This window comes from Ambystoma mexicanum, chromosome 6q (assembly GCF_040938575.1).
Source record: "Ambystoma mexicanum isolate Mex_15411 chromosome 6q, UKY_AmexF1_1, whole genome shotgun sequence".
Classification (NCBI taxonomy): Eukaryota; Metazoa; Chordata; class Amphibia; order Caudata; family Ambystomatidae; genus Ambystoma; species Ambystoma mexicanum.
In genome coordinates this window covers 1,659,695,643-1,659,720,011 of record NC_090937.1, presented here as the reverse complement: position 1 = coordinate 1,659,720,011, position 24,369 = coordinate 1,659,695,643, and the positions used below count along the sequence as shown (strand labels likewise).

Here is a 24,369-nt window from a genome sequence, read left to right as displayed (position 1 = left end):
CGCTGATACCCCTGGGTTTGGGCTGTTAAACGGAAATCATATTAGGCCTCCTTTTGACTTATATTGGCCTAAACCTAGTTGCTCTGTGAAGAAAACCGCGTTGCAGGGTTCTGATTTTGGATCGACTTTGCCGCCATTTTAGAATCATCTGCCATTTTGATTTCTGTTCATATGATTCTCTGTTCTAAAATGGTGGACTGTGTTTCTAACTTGCAACCAACCCTCTCGACTTTTGAGTTCTGTTAATGTTTAGACTGACCAAGAGCCGACTGCTTGGACTAGGTAATGAGGCCTTGTATTGAGCATGAACTGTTGTCCCAGCATTGTCTGTGCTCGCAAGACTAATCCACGAATACACGTCTGGGACAATGGCGAGTAAACGCCAAGCGTGGACACAGGCCGAACTCAATTGTAACATAGTTGTAAAAGATGCTTGTTGTAGGATTTGAGAGCATACGTTGCCATTGTATCACCGCGGAAATATAAACTCATGTAATCCATATGCATATTATTGTATAAGCTGTATGCAAACTAGGCACGAACTCTAGACCGCAGAATATTAACATGTAGAGGGGCTGGACAATATTGTTAGGAATGTATAAAAGTATGAATGTTCAGATGTCCAGCACTCTCTCTGATGGGTGGTGCTCATTGCGGCGTGTTGAGATCCAGATAGCTATCTGTTTCTATGTTTATTTGTAAACTGTACAGTAGAATAAAGATCTGTGAATCTTTATAGCCCGTGTTTGGTGTATTTCCGTTTGTGTTACTCAGCCTCGATATTTCCATGTTTTTACAGGGCGTTGTCAAAAATGTAAGAATAAATAAATAAATTGTATAAACAAATGACAAATAGGAAGTTTTCACTCAAAAGTGTACAGTAACTATTTCAATCCACACAAAATACATTAAATGTCATAGCAAGGACAGACAATGAGGCCTTTAAAGGTACAGCAGAGACCGGTTGGACAAATTCTGGGCCAGCGCTGAATTGGGGTGCCTCAACGTATGCAGGATGCCATCCCATTAGCTGGGGGACTGGACAAGTTTGCACAACACACGCCACATAGTATTGGAGACGCCCCAGTTCTGCACACTCATATATGGTGCTGCTGAGAGTTTGATGAACCTGCATATGGATTTTCACCAGATGTTACACTCTGAAGGTGCGGGGGGGATAGTTCATGGGCAACACGCTTGTCTTGGAAGCAAGAAAATGCAGCGCAAACCAGGCTTGAATCCCGTTGGCGGGCTTAGAAACAAATCTCTGGTATTGAGCGTGTTATAAAAGAACAATTATAAAACAGATCTTGGATCATTCCATGATGCAGTCAGTCAACATCCGGGGATAGCAATAATACATAGAGTTGAGTATTGAGCATCTCCGGACCACCATAGCATTATGACCAGCAGCCCTGATCCCACTCTGATCAGAAGAGAATGGTCTCCTGGAAGCAGTAAAAGGACTCTCGCTAAGAAGAACACGCTTTCCTTGGCCCGTGCCTGCATACATGCTTCCGTTTACATATATGAGAAGTAGGAGTTGTCCTACTCTTGGCATGATCCACCCGCTTTCTACAATCGCAAAGAATGATTGTTTATGGCTGATGGAGGTAACTTGTGATGTGTGACTTTGTTAGGATGCAGTATTATCCCTCCCACATACTCTCTCCCCCTTGCACTGCCTCGTCCAGTCGCGTCCCTGCACTGTCTCTCGCTCTCTCTCTCTTACATTGCCCCTTGCCACATGCTCTCTCTCGCTTTTCTTCTCCTTCATTTCCCTCTCCCACGTACTCTCCCCCCTTCACTGCCTCCTCCCAGTTGCCCTGCACTCTCACTGCCTCTTGCACTTCCTCATCCCATTCCGTGCCCCTCCCCTATTTCCCTTCCTTTTCTCTGCCCCTCCTAAATTGTCTCCTCTCTTTCCCTCTCCTCTGCACTGCTTCCTCCTAGTCACCTACCCACGTTCTCTCCCTTCTGCATTGCCCTCCACACATGCTCTCTCACTCTCTATCTTTTCTCCTGTATTACCTACACTTCCACCAGTCAGTCACCTTGCCCCTCTCTCTTCCACGTTTCCCATGCAATGCCTCCTTCCAGTCACGTGCCCGCACCCTCTCTGCTCCTCTCTCTTACATTGCCCCCTCCACATGCTCTCTCTATTTCCTTGTCTCTCCAGCAATGCCTCCTCCCAGTCACGTGCTCTCTCTCCCCCTGCACTGCCTCCTGCCAGGCACGTGCTCTCTCTCTCCCCCTGCCCTGCCTCCTTCCAGTCACGTGCTCTCTTTCTCCTCTCCTGCACTGCCTCCTCCCAGTCATGTGCTCTCTCTCTTTTTCCCTGCATTGCCCCCTCCCAGTCACGTGCTCTCTCCCTCTCTTCTCCCCAGCACTGCCTCCTCCCAGTCACTTGCTCTCTCTTCTCTCCTGCACTGCCTCCTCCCAGTCACTGCTGTCTCTCCCCCTCACCCCCCTGCACTGCCTCCTCCCAGTCACGTGCTCTGTCTACCCCCCTGCACTGCCTCCTCCCAGTCACGTGCCCCCTCTCCCGGGCCAGGCCAGGCCGGGCCGGGCCTGCAGCAGGCAGGCTGGCAGGCAGGCAGGCTGGGCTGCCACAGGCCATGGCACATCCACGGAATTACTGTCATTCGGGCGGGATGGAAGATTTATTACCTGAGCACTTGAAACGCAGCGGCCCGCGCGCAGCTGCCATTAATCTCACTAAAGTGCATTAGGCGCAGGCGGCGTCAGGCCACATTTGAGGAGTCTTTCATGAGGCGCTGCAGGCTGACCTCAGAGAAGCAGAGAGGAGGGGCTCCTAGCTGCACACGGGAGCCCTGTAAACTGCACCCCGTGTACCTCACTGTAAATAACAACCCCACACACCCCCAAGCTGCTGCAAAGTCTCCTTATTTGCAAACTGCCAAATCGCCATGAGCGTCTGACGGTTGGCAGTGCACTGGGTAACTAGCCGCAGTGCCCAAAAACTATAGCGACAGTGCAACCAGTGGCAGCGCCAAGTGGGGCTGCCCCCCTCCCCCCCTGCTACACCCCCCAGCCTTCCGCTGGTGCCCTATCATTCTCCTGCCCAGTAAATACCTCTAGGCAGCCGCTGTGTGCAGTTGTGTGGGCTCAGCGGCTGTGAAGGCACCCGCGCTGTTCCTATTATTTCTGATGGGCTTTTGGCTTGCCAGATGGTTTGGGCTCGGACTCCAGTGCTGCCTCACCACTGAGTATGTTGCCTCTGGCTGATGGGAGGTGTGGTCCACCACATGTGGAGAGCTCAAGCTTGCAGACCCCTGCACATGGCCACTATTCTGCTTGTTTTATCGCCAGGCGGGTTGCAGCAGAGACTAACTTAAGCCAAGAATGTCTTAAGTGCACAGAAATAAAATGTGCATTTGGCAAAGACAACTACTTTGGTCTTTGGAAAACGGTGCAATGGATGTTCTTGCATTTGAATGGAGAAAAGGTGCATGAGGTCTACTCCAATCCTCATTTCTGCGTACTACTTGTTAAACATGGTAGTTGCCTCCCCCTCCCCCATATGAGAAAGATTGCAAACTGACGTTATTAAGGTTATATAATCATTTTGGAGCCCGTTGGCTGGACATATGTTTAACATGTTTAAGGATGAAGTTACCTCTGTAACAGAATTGCAAGCTGGGGGCCTACCGATTACACCGCTGTGGAGCTTATTCGTACCAATTTCGCAGAAGGCTTGCGGGATCTAATTGACCACAGCTGGACTGGCCAAGGAGAAGAGTGTGCCCCAAGACTGGCATTGATTGAGAAATGAGCCGACCTATAGTACTTTCTCTCCGGAACAGCAACTATCAGTGGCACCAAAGCAGGGGGGGAGTGGCCGGGGAGATATGAGAGATACATACTTCATTAGTATTAATACAGAGGGGAGAATTGGGGTATTTAAGTGCCTCATGGATATCCAGACAGGATATGGAAAACATGGAAGAGCTACTTCAATACCTTGCCGGTGTAACGCAGAAGGTAAGGAAGACGGTGATGTAAGGAGGGTGTAAATACCTGCGTGGGTGCACACACAGTGGAGAAGGGAGAGCGAGAAATGATGAAGATGTTTAAATATCCCTGGGGGTGTAACAGAAAAAGAGGAGAAAGTGGGGAGATGATCTCGAGCCTGAATAGCTGAGCAGTTCGGTAACCTAACTGGGAAGCCGAGAGCGCTGTATATAGGAGACAGCTCTAGTGGCCCACAGGTAAGAGGGCAGTGGGTAGCAGAGGCACTGTATGTAGGAGACAGACCTAGCGGCTCACAGGTAAGAGGGCAGTGGGTAGCAGAGGCACTGTATGTAGGAGACAGACCTAGCGGCTCACAGGTAAGAGGGCAGTGGGTAGCAGAGGCGCTGTATATAGGAGACAGCCCTAGCGGCCCACAGGTAAGAAGGCAGCAGGTAGCAGAGGCGCTGTATATAGGAGACAGCCCTAGCGGCACACAGGTAAGAGGGCAGTGGAAAGCAGAGGTGCTGTATATAGGAGACAGCCCTAGCGGTCCACAGGTAAGAGGGCAGGGGGTAGCAGAGGTGCTGTATATAGAAGACAGCCCTAGCGGCCCACAGGTAAGAGGGCAGTGGAAAGCAGAGGTGCTGTATATAGGAGACAGCCCTAGCGGTCCACAGGTAAGAGGGCAGGGGGTAGCAGAGGTGCTGTATATAGAAGACAGCACTAGCGGTCCAGAGTTAAGAGGGCAGGGGGTAGCAGAGGTGCTGTATATAGAAGACAGCCCTAGCGGCCCACAGGTAAGAGGGCAGTGGAAAGCAGAGGTGCTGTATATAGGAGACAGCCCTAGCGGTCCAGAGGTAAGAGGGCAGTGGGTAGCAGAGGTGCTGTATATAGGAGACAGCCCTAGTGGTCCACAGGTAAGAGGGCAGGGGGTAGCATATGCGCTGTGTATAGGAGACAGCACTAGCGGTCCAGAGGTAAGAGGGCAAGGGGTAGCTACGCGCTGTGTATAGGAGACAGCACTAGCGGTCCAGAGGTAAGAGGGCAGGGGGTAGCAGAGATGCTGTATATAGAAGACAGCCCTAGCGGCCCACAGGTAAGAGGGCAGGGGGTAGCAGAGGTGCTGTATATAGCAGACAGCCCTAGCGGTCCACAGGTAAGAGGGCAGGGGGTAGCAGAGGTGCTGTATATAGGAGACAGCCCTAGCGGTCCACAGGTAAGAGGGCAGGGGGTAGCAGAGGTGCTGTATATAGAAGACAGCCCTAGCGGCCCACAGGTAAGAGGGCAGTGGAAAGCAGAGGTGCTGTATATAGGAGACAGCCCTAGCGGTCCACAGGTAAGAGGGCAGGGGGTAGCAGAGGTGCTGTATATAGAAGACAGCACTAGCGGTCCAGAGGTAAGAGGGCAGGGGGTAGCAGAGGTGCTGTATATAGAAGACAGCCCTAGCGGCCCACAGGTAAGAGGGCAGTGGAAAGCAGAGGTGCTGTATATAGGAGACAGCCCTAGCGGTCCACAGGTAAGAGGGCAGGGGGTAGCAGAGGTGCTGTATATAGAAGACAGCACTAGCGGTCCAGAGGTAAGAGGGCAGTGGGTAGCAGAGGTGCTGTATATAGGAGACAGCCCTAGCGGTCCACAGGTAAGAGGGCAGGGGGTAGCATACGCGCTGTGTATAGGAGACAGCACTAGCGGTCCAGAGGTAAGAGGGCAAGGGGTAGCTACGCGCTGTGTATAGGAGACAGCACTAGCGGTCCAGAGGTAAGAGGGCAGGGGGTAGCAGAGGTGCTGTATATAGGAGACAGCCCTAGCGGTCCACAGGTAAGAGGGCAGGGGGTAGCAGAGGTGCTGTATATAGCAGACAGCCCTAGCGGTCCACAGGTAAGAGGGCAGGGGGTAGCAGAGGTGCTGTATATAGCAGACAGCCCTAGCGGTCCACAGGTAAGAGGGCAAGGGGTAGCTACGCGCTGTGTATAGGAGACAGCACTAGCTGTCCAGAGGTCAGAGGGAAGGGGGTAGCAGAGGAGCTGTATATAGGAGACAGCCCTAGCGGTCCACAGGTAAGAGGGCAGGGGGTAGCAGAGGTGCTGTATATAGAAGACATCCCTAGCGGTCCACAGGTAAGAGGGCAGGGGGTAGCAGAGGTGCTGTATATAGAAGACATCCCTAGCGGTCCACAGGTAAGAGGGCAAGGGGTAGCAGAGGAGCTGTATATAGAAGACATCCCTAGCGGTCCACAGGTAAGAGGGCAGGGGGTAGCAGAGGAGCTGTATATAGAAGACATCCCTAGCGGTCCACAGGTAAGAGGGCAAGGGGTAGCTACGCGCTGTGTATAGGAGACAGCACTAGCGGCCCACAGGTAAGAGGGCAGGGGGTAGCAGAGGAGCTGTATATAGAAGACATCCCTAGCGGTCCACAGGTAAGAGGGCAAGGGGTAGCTACGCGCTGTGTATAGGAGACAGCACTAGCGGCCCACAGGTAAGAGGGCAGTGGGTAGCAGAGGTGCTGTATATAGGAGACAGTCATAGCGGCCCACAGGTAAGAGGGCAGGGGGTAGCAGAGGTGCTGTATATAGGAGACAGCCCTAGCGGCACACAGGTAAGAGGGCAGGGGGTAGCAGAGGCGCTGTATATAGGAGACAGCCCTAGCGGCACACAGGTAAGAGGGCAGTGGGTAGCAGAGGTGCTGTATATAGGAGACAGTCCTAGCGGCCCACAGGTAAGAGGACAAGGGGTAGCAGAGGCACTGTATGTAGGAGACAGACCTAGCGGCTCCAAAGGTAAGAAGGCAGCAGGTAGCAGAGGCGCTGTATATAGGAGACAGCCCTAGCAGCCCACAGGTAAAAGGGCAGGGGGTAGCAGAGGAGCTGGGACGGCTATGGGGACGCAGGGGTTGGGGCAGCTCCAGTAGAAGAGAAGTAGGGATGAGCGTGGACTTCAGGCCCTTCCAGAAGTGTAAGCGGGAGGGGGTGCCTCTGATTTGCATTGGTAACTGGTTTCCGAGACAGGGTGCATAGCAAGCAAGGCCTGTTTCCTGTTTCCCTCCTTGCAGTTCTGCATTTCCTGTCTGCTGATTTTCTGGCTGTTGGTGATGCTTTGGCCCGGGGGCAGATCAATGTTTTGGGTGTGACAGCTTAGTAGGTGATGCAGGCTGCCTTGACCATACATACTGTTTAGCAGGGAGAGATGGGGTATGACAGAGACTATTGAATACCTCAGAGGTATACATGTAGCATTTAAACAGCTCATTGGTATACATAGAGCAGACTAGCCGGATGGGACATTTGAGATATGCGTTTGAGTACCTCAGTAGTATGAATAAAACAGAGCAGCCAGCTGGGAGATTTGAGATACGCATTTGATAGTTCCATTTAAGTGTAAATTTCCCTCCAATTGGGAACCCCCCAACTTGTTGCTGTTCTTTGACCATCCTAACCTAACTTTTGCCAGTGGAGCGCAGCCTTCTTCTGCACTATGCTGGGTTTTAGCTAACTTTGTTATGGGGAAACTGACACCAAAGACCCCTATAGTTTAGAGAACCAATAAGACGTTGTGTATTTGATGACGCTCACAATTACTTGCACTAGGGGTGGGCAGAGTTGTCCACCTGACAATAGAGACCCAATCACAACACCAACCCCAATAGAAAGTATACCTAGATGTTTCCTGTTACCCAGTCACAATCCCACATATGTTTTCTTAGTTTGCCACGTAGTATGACGTCAATGATGATGAGTTTTTAATATATAAGTATGTTTTTTATTAAATATGTTGAGATCTTAGTGCCAGACATCCGATGATGTTGTTCTCCCTGTTTTAGATAATTGTTATTAAAACAGGCAAACTCTTTTGCCAACTTCCTGATTCAGTTTAAATATTGATGTTTGAGTAATTTATACACCCCATACACCCGGTAGAGTGTTACCTCGTCTTAATGGACCTATGGGTTCACTTGGTAGCAGAAAGGGGATGGTTTAAAAGGCCCATCAATAAGTAGGTCTTTGGAGTAGCCGGAACACCGGACACCCTCTTCCATCCAGCCTGTGGAGAACGGCCGATATAGACAACTTGCAAGTAAAGAAGATACAGGTGGGATGGGCCCCTCTTTGACAAAGTCCCTCCTAGTTTACACGGCAGGCGGATGAGGATGGGCAGTTTTTCATTCCATGGCCTAGCAGTTATTTAATAGTTTCCAATTATTAATTATTTTGTTGCCGACCGAAGGGGACGGTGGCCATTTGCAGGAGGGGGTGATCCCGAGGGCCCAGATTCGAAATGCGACGGGTGAGTAGATGGAGGTAACTGGCAAACTGTAGGAACAGATTTCTGGTATCACGTAAATAAGTAATTGGGGTTGGTTGACATAAGACAAGGAGTGTTGAGGGTAAAAAAGTGTTTTGGACGAAGAGCATTCCTTAAGAAGCCCAGGGTTCTAATTCAAAGTATTTTAGAAGGAGTTGTCTCAAATCTAAGTGGGTAAACTAGGCTGCACACAGATAGATCTGTGAGAGGAGATGATTCAAACTCCTGTCAGAGTAGTTTTGGGGCTGAGACAAAAGGAATATATACCATGGTATTCATGTAAAGAGTTAATTAGTTGTTTGTTTTTATATTTTATGTATTAGAAAAGTGTTGAAGAATGATAAAGATAGGTTATGTTAAGTAGAGAAAAAGGTAATTATTTATCCCAGGTTATTGTCGGTGCCGACCATAGGGTAGATTGAGATAACTGAGAAGTAGAGGCTTTAAGCGGCGACTGTTGGTGCGCGCTCATATTTGTTATTTTTCGGAAGCGTATTTTGTGTAAAATCACTGGTAAGTATAGGCAGTCAATTGAGACTTGTCATAATGGGAGAGGTTACACCACTGATGCACATGTGCAAAACACTACCGAAACATATGCCCAAGATCAAACAGTGCAGTGCAGAATGGGTAAAAGGCACAGCAGATAAGATGTTCATGCCATGGCCACAAGAGGGATCACTGGCAAAAGCAGTGTTACAACACATGACCATATACTTGCATGCAACCTATACAGGAAAGGCATTGGAGAAAAGGTTAGCTATTTTAGAGCTATGGAAAATGTACCAGGAGGAGCGGAAAGATCTGCCCCCTGAGGAATTATTACTTAACCAGAGCAGGTTGGAAGGTGTTGAGTCTTCTGCTCCCCTTACTCCGCCGGAAGGAAATGGCGATAATGCAGAAGATGCAGGACTGTATCAGTTATAGGAACTGAAAGCGGTGACAGGGTATAGTAATCCAATATATGAACCGCCCGCTTATGGTAGTGACGATAGTCAAGAAGTGACTAAAAGAAAGGAAAAGATCTTTAAGTTCTTACAGGCAAGGAAGAGAAATGTTAACGATCAAATATAAACCCAGATATAGAACGGGAGATTAAAAGATGGAAAGGAGAAAAAGACAAAGCTGACGAGAATACGCTCATGCAGAACAAATGGATGTGTGGACAGATATTACTAAAGCTTGATGGGAAAAGTCTTGAGAAGGTTAGGTAAAGGGAAGACCAAAATGAGCAAGATAAAAAAGACAGGGAACGAGAAAGGTGACTGAAGAAAGATGAGAACAAGAGAAAGGATAGACAAAGATGAGAGCAGATGTATCAGGAGGAACAACAAAGAAAGGAAGAAAGGGCAGAAGAGCAAAGAAAGTAAGACAACAGCCAGAGAGCTGTCGAAGAACAAGACAGGCTAGAAAAGAAGAGAGAAGAGGAAGAGGCTCAGAGATTACGGGATAAAAGAATGCAAAGATGAAAAGAAGAGGAAGTGCGTAGAACAAATGAATGAAGGGAAGAAAAAAGACGAGAAAAGTAAAGGTTTAGATGGGAAATAAAGAAAAGAAGGGAATTTGATGAAGAAATGGAGCGAAAAAGGAGACAGAGGGCATGCAACATTAATAACACTGAGAAAGAGCTAATGGAACCAAGCCCAGTTACATCATGGGGCGACATAGAGGAGTTTCTCTCATCACAAGGAGTAATGCCAGGACCATCTAGGGTAACCCTGATGATAATTTTGAGATAGGAAGCATTGGATATGGGATTGATAAAGCTTATCAAGAGATGAGGGTAAAAGGTGAAATGGGAAGCAGGGGAAAAGAAGATCAATCTCTAATTGACAGGTCATGATGTAACATTTCGGACCCCGCGCTGTAGGCGCACGGCCCGTTTATATACATTCAGAAGGTTTGCGTCTCCATTTCTCCAACGTTGGAGGTTGCCGTGGCGACACGGGGCTCGCCTCTCACCTCGGCTCCGAGTCATGTGGAAGTCATCTGACGGCGACACACCGAGGCCATGCCCCCCCAGCAAGGCATTCATAAACGCCAACCGCGCATCAGGACGCTGCTTCTAATTAGCGTTCCTCATTTTTTCTAAATACAAAACTTGATTCCTGTTACCAGACTTCGGACCTTGACCCGACCTTTCTGCTTGTTTACTCCCTTGGATTTATCAAACTGGTTCCGGTTTCCGTACCGGTCTTTTGGAGGTAATTCCTCCTTAAAGTCTTCCCTGCCTACTGCAGCGTCCTGGACTTTCCTTGTTTGCTTGCTGCCTCTTCCGCTGTTAATATTCCATTCAGAGCTTCATTCATTCTCTCCTCCAGCGGCAACAGGCAACCTAACATCACCTCCAATACTTCTCTCCTGGAATTCTTGACACAGCCCTGTCAGCCTCAAGGTGAGATCCTAATCCTGTTTTTTGTCAACTCTGTATTACCCCTGCAATACATTCGTACTACCGCTTAGCTAACCCAAGGGTGGGTTGCCCTTATTTCTTGACACTCTTCTGGAAATCAACCCGCCTGTTTCCAATTGGACCTTTTTGATCTCATCGCCTAGTAGTGACTCTTTCTGTGTGGAACTGTACGCCTTGGAACCCTTGTGCACTGTGGACGCTATCCTGTTGTTAGTGCGCCATCCCGGCTCTAGTTTGCGTTCCGCTTGTCGTCCGGGGTACTTCCCGCTACTAACCTTCCTATTTGTTATTTTCTCCTGTCGTTGTTTCGCAACCTCTTGGCCCTTCCTGTCTCACCAAGGGTAAGAACTTAATAGGGTACTTATATAGGCATTATCCTATCACCTAAGGGGTTAACTGGTTCCTTCTTGTTTTATCTCCTTTTTGTTCCAGTTGTTGGCTATTTGGTAGAGATCCATTCCTATTGAATCCCAAGTTCTGTCTAGGGGAATAAGATTAACTTACTACCCCCATTTGTTCTGAAGGTAGTCCCTTTTCATCTGACTAACCTGTTGTTGTTTTTTCCTTACAGTCTTGGCGTAGCGGTGTGGGTATCTCCGCTCTTTTGAGTAAACCACCATTCTGTTTGTCATCCTACACAGCAGAAGGGTATATTGCTAAAAAGAGTTCCTCAAGTTGAAGTGGCCTGGTTCTGGGTGTATTCCCTTTTGGGAAAAACACCACAGCTTTGGCTAAACTATTATCCAGAGCAGCTCCCTCGCATCAGTGCATTGAGGTTGAGCAACGCCCCGGCCTGTTCAGCTATCGGTGAGTTACACACGAGTCAAAGAAGGAAGCCAGTTTAGTCCTGAGCATGGAGCCTTGTCTTTGGACAGGCTGACTTTGAACAGAGTTTAAAAGGATAAAAACCATACTAGTTGGAGACTAGATATGTCAGACGAAGAGAGAGAAACCTTCCATGGGGAGGAGTGAGAAAGCGCATTTGGTCCTGAAGGATGCATGCTATCAGACAAGGAAGTAAGATGGTCTGATCTGAAGCAACCTAAGGATAGGATACCAGATCCTATGGCATATAGCGAGCGCCCTAAAGGCCAATCACATAGTGAGAAAGGAGAATCACCACCATATGTGAGCAAGTTATGGTCATTTCCAGATAGAAGGCGATGCAGAACCATTGTCCCTGCTATGAATGGGCAAACAATGGGAGCTGATTGCGAATTTGGGTTCACACAGTTCCCATTATTGTAGAATAAAGGAGCTAGGGTACAGATGGATAAGGATAATTTATGATGTAAACTCCCTAGTTTAACGGCGGGTGCAGGAAAATGGATTTATGAACTAGAATAAATGACAGGAGGAAACACCCTAGCCATAGGGGACATTACGGGTCGCTTAGCAGCCATTCTTGGGGGAAAGGCTGATGACATTTGGACACAAACAGGCTACTCAAGTGTCACAGTGCAGAATACAGCTCATGATGGAGCGCCATTTAATAATTGTAGAGCAGACGTGTGTAGAGCTCTTAGGCTACATTATCCTGACACGTCAGATATGGGTGCAATTATCGCCCGTAAGATGCAACAAGGCGAAGATCTGCTTGCTTGCATTCAACATATTCAGGAACAGTGGACTTTGGAAACTCGAGAACCATGGGGGAAATCAGTGGCAGTATTTTAGCACATTTTATATCAGGGAATACCGGAGCAAGTACAGAGACAGCTCAAGAAATGTGTGGGCATGGAAGCAAGGCCTTGGGCAGAGATACAGTTGACCATAGTGCACCACTGCCAACTACTGCAAGAGAAAAATAAGAAGGAAGAGGCTAGGAAGCTTGAGAACGCCAAGTTTGTTCAGAAGAAATTGTCAAAATACGCCATAGAAGGTGCGGTATTGACAAGCGGAGAAGGGCTGGGAATACAGCAACAAGCAATGGGTACATCACAGGCAACTAATCAATGCCAGATGGACCAAGGAGGAAATGGGTTCCTGCCAAGAGGGTGAGGAATGGGCTTCAGAGGGAGAGGTCATTTTCATGTCTGTTCCATTATTGTATTCACATCAGACTAATATTCTGGGATGAGATTTAATGACAAAGCTTAACATGACGATTTCTTTCACTGATGATGGCATAGTGTGTTCTGCTCCAGGGATACACTATTTAAATGTGGGGTCATTTATTATGGCATTTACAGGGCACATGGCCCTGCAGGGACTGCCAATGGAACCCGAAGTCTTCCCATATGGGATACACATTCTGTTAACATGGTTACCCGGCTTAGTGGGAAAGACTATGAGAATACCTGATGAGTTTTTATTCAGGCACAGATACCTATGGACAAAGAGGGGGAATGAACTATTCCTCCAGAACTAGTTGCAGCCATAGTACGAGGGGAATTGGCCATGCTCGAAGGATTTGATGAGGGCAGACCATGGAGGACAGTGATTGCTACTGGGGAAGGGTATAGACTGACTGACGTCACAGATGAAGATATTTTTAAAGACGGTCCAGCAGACGATGAAGTAATATTTGAAATGAACATCACCTATTGGATCAACATAGAGAAAAGAGAGGTCCCACAGCGAATGATGATAGTGCAACAGCGTCCAGTATATTTTGACGAGGATTTAGAAAAAGTGCCAGCCTCATATGGACTACAGGCACTTATGATGAAGGCCTATTGAAGGGGGTAGGAGAAGTTAAGATTAAACTGAGGCCAAGAGCAATTTTACCTCGAGCAAGACAGTACCCCATGTCTCGAGAGGCAGATGAGGGTATTTTAAAAACTAATTCTGCACTAATGGAACAAGGTATCTTAGTGACGTCAGAGTCACGGTGCAATACCGCTGTGTACCCTGTGAAGAAATCAAAGGGGGGAAGGGTCATGGCATTTAATTCAGGACATTAGGCCAATTAACCAGATTGTAGAGGCAGATTTTCCTCTAGTTCCGAATCGTGCAACTATACTATGTAGTATTCCGTTGAGGCACAATATTTCACGGTGATTGCCTTGAAAAATACATTTTTCTCAATCCTGTTCCATAAGGACTCCCAAGATTTGACGTCATTTACTTTTCACCAGACTAAGCTGAAAAGCAAAAAGCACTTGTTTACCTCAAGGGTACTGTGAGTCTCCATCAATCTTTAATAGGGTCCTTCAGATGGACCTAGGCAATATTGATTTGAAAAGTGTGCTGTAGTACGTAGATGATATTTTGGTTTGTAGCACGACAGAAGATGAGTGCAGGCAAGACTCGATTCAGTTAATGATTATCCTAGCAGACAAGGGATATAAAGTGGACACAGAGAAGTTACAGTATTGCCAAGAAGAGGTGTTGTATATAGGCCAGTTAATTTCACATGAGGGAAAAAAGGTCACACCTGAAAGGGTTGATTATGAAGATATTAAAACCGCACACAATAAAGCAAATGCAGCACTTCCTGGGACTATGCAACTATGTTAGAGCATTGGTATTTGATTATAGTTTATAGAAAAGACCACTTTTGCAGGCTCTAAAAAAGGCACAGGTAAACAAGGATAATATAGAATGGACTGAAGAAATGGAGGAGGGGTTTGAAGAATTAAAGAAAGCAATTTGTACAGCTCAGTTTTAGGAATTCCCAATAATTCTGACGAGTTCTACCTGTTTTCACACATGAATGGGACAGTTATGACTGCAGTGCTTACACAGAGGATTACACTGGGGTACACACATCGGGCATATTACAGTGGGATTTTAGATCCAGTTATGAGGTGTTCTATGACATTATTCATTGAGCATGATTTGTTTGCCATTTCGGAAAGACCTAAGGATACGTGGACTTCCCAGAGAACATCTGCATATGAAGTTGTTATATATAATCCTGCGATTTAGATAGTCAGGTGCAGAATAGTGAACCCTGCCACATTCATAGCTGAGCCTGTGACAGAAGGTGATCATGTGCATTGTTGTAATTGTAATTGTGTATTCATTTATAAAGTGCACCGGGCCTATAGGCATCTGGGCGCGTTACAGGTTGCATAGTTACGCATGACAAGGATATAAAATACAGATATATACATATACATTTTATAGCATACAGAGTACATAGTTACGCAAGACATGGATGTGAAATACAGATACATACAGATACATTTTGTGGCAGCAATGTACATATTTACAGTAGATAGATTCCATTGGTTACAGTTTCATACTTAGACTGCGCTAGTTATGAAGAGTCATATGATGACATACCACGTGTAAAAGAAAACGCGCTGTCAGGAGGGGAGATTCCCTTTATTGATGGGTTGTCAAAAATCGATCAAATTAATGGAGAAAGACTGACTGGGTCAGCTGTAGTGAGGCATAGAGAACATGGGGAATTTGAAATTGTGTGAACCATAAGGTTACCATCCCACTTTTCGGCACAAGCAGCAGAACTGGTGGCGCACATTATCGTGCTTGAGAAATACAAAGGGGAGGAAGTGATGGTGTACAGTGACTCCACCTATGTGATGTCAACCGTGCACGCAGGGCTAGCACGTTGGAAAAGGAGGGGCTACCTCTGAGTGGATGGCACTCCTGTGCAACACGCAGCATTATTGGATGAGTTATTAAGGCATTACAGCTCCCAGCAGCCATTGCAATAGTTAAATCTGCAGCACATACTAAGAGAACTGATTTTATTTCACGCGGAAACCAAGTGGCGGACGAAGAAGCCAAAAGGGTTGCAACTTCTTCAAACATCTTGAGTTTTGATATTCCTCATATAAGAAAGGGGGAAATTATGGCTGTGATAATGCAGGAAGTTTTGAATCATTTGCCGAAAACACAGTTAATGGAAATTCAAGGCAGTGCACCGCAGGAAGAACAAGAGGTGTGGAAGTGGAGGGGGTGCTTCTTATCCCCTTCTGAAGCATTATGGCAGCAAGATAGCACTGGGAAGCCAGTAATGCCAGTAGCATTATTAAGGGTGGTGCTTGAACAGCTGCACTACCCTGTGCATGTAACTAGGGAAAGCCTCGTAGCAGCTATTGCAGAGGATTGGTTCATACCAAATTTGTTAGAACACGTTGCATTTTATGCAGTAAATTGCATCATATGTCAAAAGTTTACTGCTATTCACACATTGCGAACAATCAGGGGAGTAATTCCTTGATCAAATGGTCCTTTTCAGCATTTACATATCGATTATGTTAACATGCTGCAAGTATGTAGTGAATGCAGGTATATGATAGTGGTGGTGTGTCCCTTTTCGAGATGGATCAAAGCAGGTCCATGTACACACCCTGATGTCACTTGTGCAGTGAAGTTTTTAGTGCGAGAAGTATTTCCAAGATGGGGTGAAGTGCTGAGATCCGACAACGGCCCACATTTTGTTAATGAATTATTCAAAACAGATTACCTTGTTATTGAACATAAAACAGAAGTATTCTTCTGCTTATCACCTGCAACCGAACAGGACATGTGAGAGACTCAACGGTCTTCTCAAAGAGATAATTGCTAAATTGAAATTGTCACTGAAGTAGGGATGGCTTTTTTTGCCTGTCCCAAGTATTATATGCATTAAGGAATCAGCCTGGGTCAGACAACCACCTCACACCCCATGAACTAGTTACAGAGAGGCGAATGGGAATGCCTCTGACTCCTGCATCAAGGATAAGAATTGATGCACAAAAGACAGCAGAATTGTTAGGTAGTTAGTTACTTTCGTATTTGACATGTATGACCGCTAGTATCTCTGTCATTTCAGATCAATTCAAGCGCAAGGGATGTCGGTCTTAGGACACAGATGAAGACCATTCAGCAATCGAACCTGAAAAACTGTTATCAGTACCTAAACATTTTGAGGGAGACGCCGTGTTCATACACTACTTCACTAGGAAGTGGCACAAGCCCCGTTTTAGTGGACCCAACATCGTGGAGAATGTCACTCCCTCAGCAGTACAATTTCAAAAACAACACGCATGGGTCCATCTGAACAACGTCAAACCGTATGCTGGTGAGACCAGAACACCCCCAATCGTTAATTCGGAAGCAAGTCAACACGAAGTAGTTCAGCACGTGCAGACTCAGTCGATGACAAGGAAGAAGGACGCTGAAACTGCTGGTTGAATAAATGAAAGTGTGCATTTGGACTGTGGCTGCCATGGGACACTTTTTATAGATACTCTTGCCGGAGTGCGAAACAAATCGTTCTTGAGCTACAGGAATCTTTTGAAAAAGAACGTTAGAAAGTTGTTGATGTATCATGATTATGCCTAAACAACAACATTTGGTTAAAAATTCTGAAGAGGGGGCAGATTCCTGACTGATTCCGTACAGAATTTTTTCTTTGGACAACCAAATGGTCCTATCTGATGTTGACATTCACTGGCTCTTTATTACTGTTTTTATTTATATTCTTTGGGCATATCCTGCGCTTGTGGGGGGAAATACTGACATTCGTGTGTTCTTGCTCGATCCTAAAAGTGGTCCAGTAATAAAGAGATTGCTCTCAGCAATCATTGAGCAAATTATGCAATTACCTGAGCACTTATTTTGTTTCCTTCCTTAAAAAGAAGTACACAGGCATAACCTGGAATCCTGAAAGTGATACAGTGAAGGGGAACACGCGAGCTCAGCGATGTATGGGAAATCGCCGCTGGTGGGAACTAATGTATTGCTGTGTAATATATGCATGCACAGCATTCATTATTGTTTTTTCTGATTCTTTTGGTGCACACTGTTTACTTTAATGGTCCAAAGAAAGCAGTAGTCCCCTTGATCCTTCCCTCATCAGTGACCCTTGCAGGCACACCTGTTGCACGAAGGCCAAGACCATATGTGATTATCCCTACACCGATGAAACCTGCAAAATCACCAGGTTCCAATACCAGTATTCCTAAAGCTCCCCCTCTAGGGAATATGTACACTGATATACATCATGAGTATCTTATAAACACTTACTTTAAGAAAAAGAGATCTAAGTGAAGTGATAGAGAAGATGATTATGAGGTAAATCATTATCTAGAGAGAACAACACACTTGGGGAACAATACGTGGTATAAATACATGAAAGAAGTGGGGAATAAGGACCTCTGAGGAGAGTTGCTATGTTTGTGCTCTTCTACCCTATGTATTGGGTAATTTTAAGATATTCATAGCTATAGAAATAGATGTCCAGACAGCTCATTGCCTAACGCACCGTGCATTCTGCCATACGAGAGGTCAATTCCAGGGTCGAACAGCATCCTTGGTATGGGTGACAGAATGGTCAGCGCCAGAAGAAGATGATTATGTTCAAGATTTGAAAACAAGAGCAAGACCACACACCAGAGTTCATGTGATAAGATATGAACAGCCGGGAATGAAAGGAGCAAGAATCAGATGGGAGATAAACAAAAAGATCAATTGCCAGGAAAAGACTGATGAAGAAATACGAAGAGAGAGGACAGATGCAAATTTGGGGAACAGTACTTTCACCAGATGGCTAGGAAGAAGGCATAGTCATATGTAGAGCAGTGGAAGTGACAGGACATCATGAACCAGTTGTTCATCATGTGGAGAAGGGATGCAAATCTCTCTGGCCAAAGCTTGCCAAGCTGCTGACATGGGTTGAAGATAGAGGAGATCCAGTGCTGATAGTGCCTCAGATAGATAGATAGAAATCTCAGAGCTATGTTCCAGAAACAATGGCACAAGAAAAGTTGGAGAAAACCAACAATGTGGATGAATCTTTGATGTATCAGGAATGAAGGATGGGACAGTAGTGAGAATGGACCACTACTGGGCTTGTCTATCCAGGGCTTATATGAAGCTCCCCAGGGTCTGAGGAGGACTGTATTCCATAGTGATTATTCACGTTCCAGCAATAGTGATTCTGAAAAGTGACTTGAACATTGGAGAGTTTGCAAAGGCTGATGCTCATCTAAGGAAGAAGAGATCACTTGAGTTTCTCAATAGAACAAAGAGGGAGAACTATTTCTCAGCTAAATAAATAGAAGCTTTTGATGCAGTTCCATATGAACACCGATTGTTCAGTCAGATTTCAGCAATATTCATAACAATCTTCATGCCAAGGATCCAGGTGATGACGAATGCCAAATGGTTACTCTGATGCTGGAAATGCATCGGAGGGACAGGGTCTCCGTACCCTTGTCCTTTACTGCTTTTTATCATTAGTTCTGTCATGCTTTCTGTGCAGGAGTTCCTGTGGGACTCCTGGCGGTGCAGCACTCTCTTTTGGTTTGGTGTACAGACCCATGGGATACCCTTATGGCACACATGGGTGGGGGTACAACCCTTTGCCCCTAGTGTATATTTCTGGGCATCTGTGTGTGGCCTACAGAGCAGGGTATGGGCTGGTGGCAGCTCCATGCTGAATTTGACAGGTCCTCTGAGTATCTTCCATTTTGGGATACCCAGGCCCTGCCAATGGGATCAGTTGATTCCTGATAGGAAACAAGATGGCCCAGTGGCCTCTTGCTTTCTATTACCTGTTACCTTGTTTTTCCAAAGTCCTGTGAAGCCCTGACTCTGTTCCTTCCCCCTGATCGGCTGTTGAGTGGACGTTCCATATATGCTGTTGGTGTGAAGTCCAGGCCAAACTGGCTGAAGCCTTCCCAGTGACTGTGTGTTGTGGGTACACCCTGTGGGTGGGACCTGGGTGAATGGAGTGTATGACGAATACACATATCTGGTGTTTGACACAATGACTGAGACAGCCCTGCCTGAAACTGGTATGAATGCAGTGTGGAGTGTTGAATGGCTGGGTACTTGTCCCAATACACATAACTTGTTTTGAGTGTCTGGAGAGGAGTTAATGGCCTGAATGCACTATGCACCTGATTGGCTGCTTGCCTGCATGAATGCCCTTCTGACCGATTGGTTGCCTGAGTGTGACCCAGCAGAATGAATGGGAGATCAACTAGTAAATCTGGGGGCCTCTCTGCTAGAATTTGTGTTCAGAAGCTGAAGAGTAACTGGAGTGAAACTGAAGCTTAACCTTGAAGCCCTGCTGGAAGAGAAGAATTGCTGTTGCTCTCCTTCATCAATCTGAAAGCTGCTGTGTCTCCAATGACTGACCCAGAGAGGACCTGGTAAGGCGCCCTCTTTTCCTGAGCTACGAGGGACCATCATGCACCAGCTGATCTTTGCCAAAGCTCCCTGGTAGACAGATCTACGACAGGCCGCCGACCAGAGACGGGGACTGCCACGGAATCCCAAAGAGAAGCACCCGGACTGTTGTCCACCTCTGTCGCCGACCGCCGTCGCCGATTGGAGCTGCCATGCTCCCGTTTGCCTAAGAACTTCATTTGATCCAAGGACACTCTCGTCTGCATCGCCGCCCACTTTATCCTGCTGGAGAAGGCCTGACCGTCGACGCACCGAGGAGCATGCGCCGGTGGGTTTCCTGCCACCTAAAGACCACAGAGACGCTGATGACTCGACGCCCTTGCTGGGCCACAGTTCTTCAACATCTCTCTGCGGTCCAGAACTACCATTCCCGAGGTGCCTCACACACCTCTTCCTTGCAGGACGCCAACGCCCCGTCGTCAACGAGCACCGCTAGGAATGAAGCTGCCACTTCACCGCCTTAGGTCACCATGTTCTCCGTCGGACGTTCGACGACCCGTGACTCCTGCCTTAAAGGGAGGGCACACAGAAGGGCTGTTGATTCCCCGATGGCGAACGCTCCAATTCCAGGTACATTGAGGCTGTAGAACTATTGTATAGGGGAATAAGACTCGTAGAACAATACATGGACTAGGGTTGTGATACATCTTTGCTTTACAGGTTGCCCAGGAGGGGGGATCTCCACACAGAATTGTGCCTAGTTGGTAAAGACCAGTATTCTGCCAATTGTTCAACCATCTTGCTTTCCTTCCTCTCTCTACTGCTGGTTTCCTCTTTATTGATCTGTGTGGCATTTTGACAGTATAGTTGATGCACTATAATGAAATCTGATAATATCTGTGGTACCACTTTAGAACTGTATATATTTACCATTATTGATTTTCTGAGCACAAAGTGAGTTATTGTGATAGTGTACATAACCTTGAATATTAATTATATAAAGACTGTGTTTTAACTAATACAGTGTGTGGACATTCCTTTGTGGGGGCTTGGGGACTACACTGTACTTAAGAACCAGCCTGCATCACCTCCTGAGAAGCTAGGCCTTGATTGCTCGACCATAGCTACTGAATAGAGAATCTTGGCTGGGGTCCTCTGTGCCTCTCCTCTACCATATAGAGAGCAGAAGTACGGACATCCCCCTCCAGTCTTTACCCTGGTTGCAGCGGTGGGATGCATATGGTTTTAAGAATCAGTGTATAACCGTGCCACTTACAAGGATATCTACACTTTATTAAATTGAGGTTTAGTTGTTTACAAGATAACTGCATTACAAGCAATGGAATCTATTGCGAATGGTAAATTGACTCGGCTGAGCTTAGAGGCTCTCCAGAGTGCTTGTGAAGCCACGGAGTTAGACTTTGTGAATAAGTCTAGGGCTGAGCTGATATCTGCCCTGGTTGACTACCAGACTGATTGTGAAACTCTTGAAGGGGGGGATGCAACCAATGAGGACTCTACCCCGAGGGTTGTCGCCGAATCTGATTCTGGGAATGCCACCATTCCTGCTGCCTCTCTTCCAAACCCCAGCACTTCCTTGGAGCTTGAGTTATTAAGGATGAAATTGGCCTTTGAATATTGCAAGTTGGAAATAGATGCTGAGCTTAAGAAAGAGGAGTTGGCACCGCAAGTGGAACTCAAGAATAGGGATCTTGAACTCAAAGACAAGGACACTGAATGTCAGTGCATCCAGTTAGAGAAAGCTCGATTGGAGACTTCAGCTAAACCAGTTGAGAGTGTCAGGTCCCCAGCAACCAAGTTTATGAAGGATTTGGTTGGTGTGTATGCAGAGGGTTCTGATATCCTCCAATGGATTGAAGCGTTTGAAATGGCTTGTGCAATTCACGACATTGATAAGAGAGATTGGGCTAAGTGTTTGTTAAGCAGAGTGCCTCAAACTGGATATGACTGTATTCTGAAACTGAGTGTGGAAGAAAGGGGTCAGTATGAGTTCATGAAGTCTGCTTTGATTGCCAAGTTTGGCAAGACACCTACCGAATACTTTAAACGGTTCAGGGATTTTAAGAAATGAGAGAATGTGTCTTGGATTGACTGGGTGAGTCCCGCGCGCATGAACATGATGTGGTGGATTGATGGTTACAAAGTGAAATCGTTTGTTGAATTGTCCCACCTTTTGTTTTTTGAGCATTTTTCGGAAGCCTGTTCACCAGAGCTGCGCAAGTATTGTCAGGAATACAGTTTGGGACAAAAGAAGGCGCTTTGTATTTAAGAAATGAAGATGCCATGCTAAATAACAACATTTCCCAGCATGCTTTGGGAATGGTGTAGTTCTGTGGTTTTGCGTGGTTCTGCAGCTGGCAATCAAAGAGTGGTTTAAAGTCCTCAACCGCCTGTGCCTCAGTGCAGATAATTACTGATTATATGCACGGCCGACAGCGTTGCAGGACGTGAGGATTCAGTCAGCATTTTGGACGCCGGAGGACTGTTGGACTGCGGCCATGATGAAGAAGCAGTCAAGCATGAAGTAGCAGGCACCGGGCTGTGGTGGTGAACTACAAGCGTCTTTGGCGTTTGTTTTGGGCTTCAGTCTTCAGGGTCCGGGTGTCCTCGTGAGGCGCCCGAACCGTCAGATGAGTTCATTCATCCTTTTTGTTATTGCATCCAACAGATGTAGTTTAATTTGGTTGTGCCTGTGAGGAAACACGCGGTCAAATTGATATATGGACAAAAGCTATGCCAGTTTACTCCTCAAGTTCTGATTTAAATGCCAGGAGTGTTTCAGGGAGGGTCATGAATCTTATTCCAGTGTTTTGGGAGTAATGACACAGTGCCTTTCCTTGGAAAAGATATGTGTTGTGTATTCTGTGTGCCATATGTTGTTTGTCGCTTCACTGTGCCCATTGGGCCATGAGTCTAATGTTTTCCACCCAGTTTGTGCCATCATGCTGGTGTGCTAAGAAAAGCTGTGTTCGCAAAAGAAACATTCATCTGTTTGCTTTCGTATCATGTTATGTATGAGTTTCTAACACCATGTTCAGTGTACTTAAAGCAGTGTCTTTTGGGCCACACTTAAGGGAATGCTAAGAGTATAAGAATACATTTGATTGATTTTTAGGTTCATGCTGTGTTCAGGAGGTCAGGCAGGATAGGTCAGGTTTAGGAGTTAGGATATTTGTATATGAGAATTGAGTTAGAGGTAGATATTGTTACATTTGCATGTTATGTTTTCACCTCCTTTCCTTTGTCATTCCACCCCCTTTCCCCAACTCCGTCTTCCCCCATTGGCTGCCACATGGCTTCCTGTGTTACTCAGTTCAGGTGCCCGTGCTAACCAAGGTGGGAGGGTCGATCTATTCGGCTTCTGTGGTTCGGGAGAGGGGGTCCCTACCCCTATCATCCCTTTTGCTAAGTTTGACAAGTATGTTGCTGACCAGAACATTTTGGACCCCTTTAAGCTGGCTAGGTTGGCTGACAAGTGGGTCTCCCACCGGTGTCCCCTAAGGACTCCAGTGGGAAGGACAAGGACAAAAAAAGGGGGCCTCTCAGAAAGCTGAGGAGTCCCAAAAGCAGTCACAGTCAGGTACACCAAAACCTTCCTCTCCTAAGACCCAAAAACCTAGTGGGGAAAAGTCTGTTGGGGGTGGGAGTAAGAGTAGTCGTCCGCCTGCTGCAAAGCAGGGTCCCAGTGGTTCCAGTACCATACCCTACACTCCCGGCACATGTTGGGATTGTGGGGCTCTGGATCACTGAAGGGGTGACCCCAAGTGTAAGGGTAAGGTACTTGGAGTCCAGGCTGTCAGCCTGATCTATCCCTACTCCATACCTGAGGTGGAGCCACTGTCCTCCCCTCCTCTACTGGGATCACCTTTGGGGCTCCCGTAGAAATTTCCTTAGTGTCCCTTGGGGCCTGGGACCAGTACGCAGAAGTACTGGTGACTATCCCACAGAACACTCGTAGGTTTCTGAGAAGTGTCCTCTTGAATGGCCAGCCTTCTACTGGTTTGAGAGACACTGGGGAAAGCATGACAGTGGTGGACAGGACCCTGCTCAAGCCAGAGGACTATGTAGGTGCTCCTCTGAGAACCCCCAGGTTAGCTGGTGGGCCTCCCAAATTTTCGCCTGTAGCCTTAGTCAACAATACGATTGGAGACAAGACAGCGAAGCCTCCGGTCCTGGTTCAGGACAACGTGCCTGCGAACATTTTGTTAGGAAACAATTTGGTCGAGTTGGGGATGATCACGGATGGTTTACCCATGGCTGCTGTGGCAGTCACCCGATCGCAGGTCACACAGCGTCCGGCTGCAAGTCCGGTACCCTCGCCGAAGGGGAAACCCAAGGCGCGAAGGAAACGGAAGAGTGAGAAGGCCACTTCTGTGGAGGGAGCCCCTGCTCCGACAGCACCCATTGGGATCCATGCTCCGGACGGGCTGGATCCAGTGGTAAACCCCGTCTCAACTCCTGTGTGAGAAGAGCCAGAAGACTCTCCTGTGGGAGAGGTTCTCAACCCAGAGGATGATCCCGACCTTCAATCCTTGTTAGCTGAAGGGGGACACTCCCGGGCAGACTTCTGTAAGGGACAGAGAGAGTGTCACTCCCTCTAGGGTCTGAGGAAACAGGCCCTGTCCCAGG

At 47.1% G+C, this 24,369-nt stretch overlaps 1 long non-coding RNA gene across 1 annotated transcript; it reads left to right on the top strand.

The window, feature by feature from the left end:
- Positions 1-2,622: 2,622 nt before the first annotated feature.
- LOC138515680 (uncharacterized) lies at positions 2,623-17,177 on the top strand. Its single transcript, XR_011282158.1, has 2 exons — positions 2,623-4,005; positions 16,415-17,177. It is a non-coding gene; the product is annotated as an uncharacterized lncRNA (long non-coding RNA).
- The last annotated feature ends 7,192 nt before the right edge of the window (positions 17,178-24,369 follow it).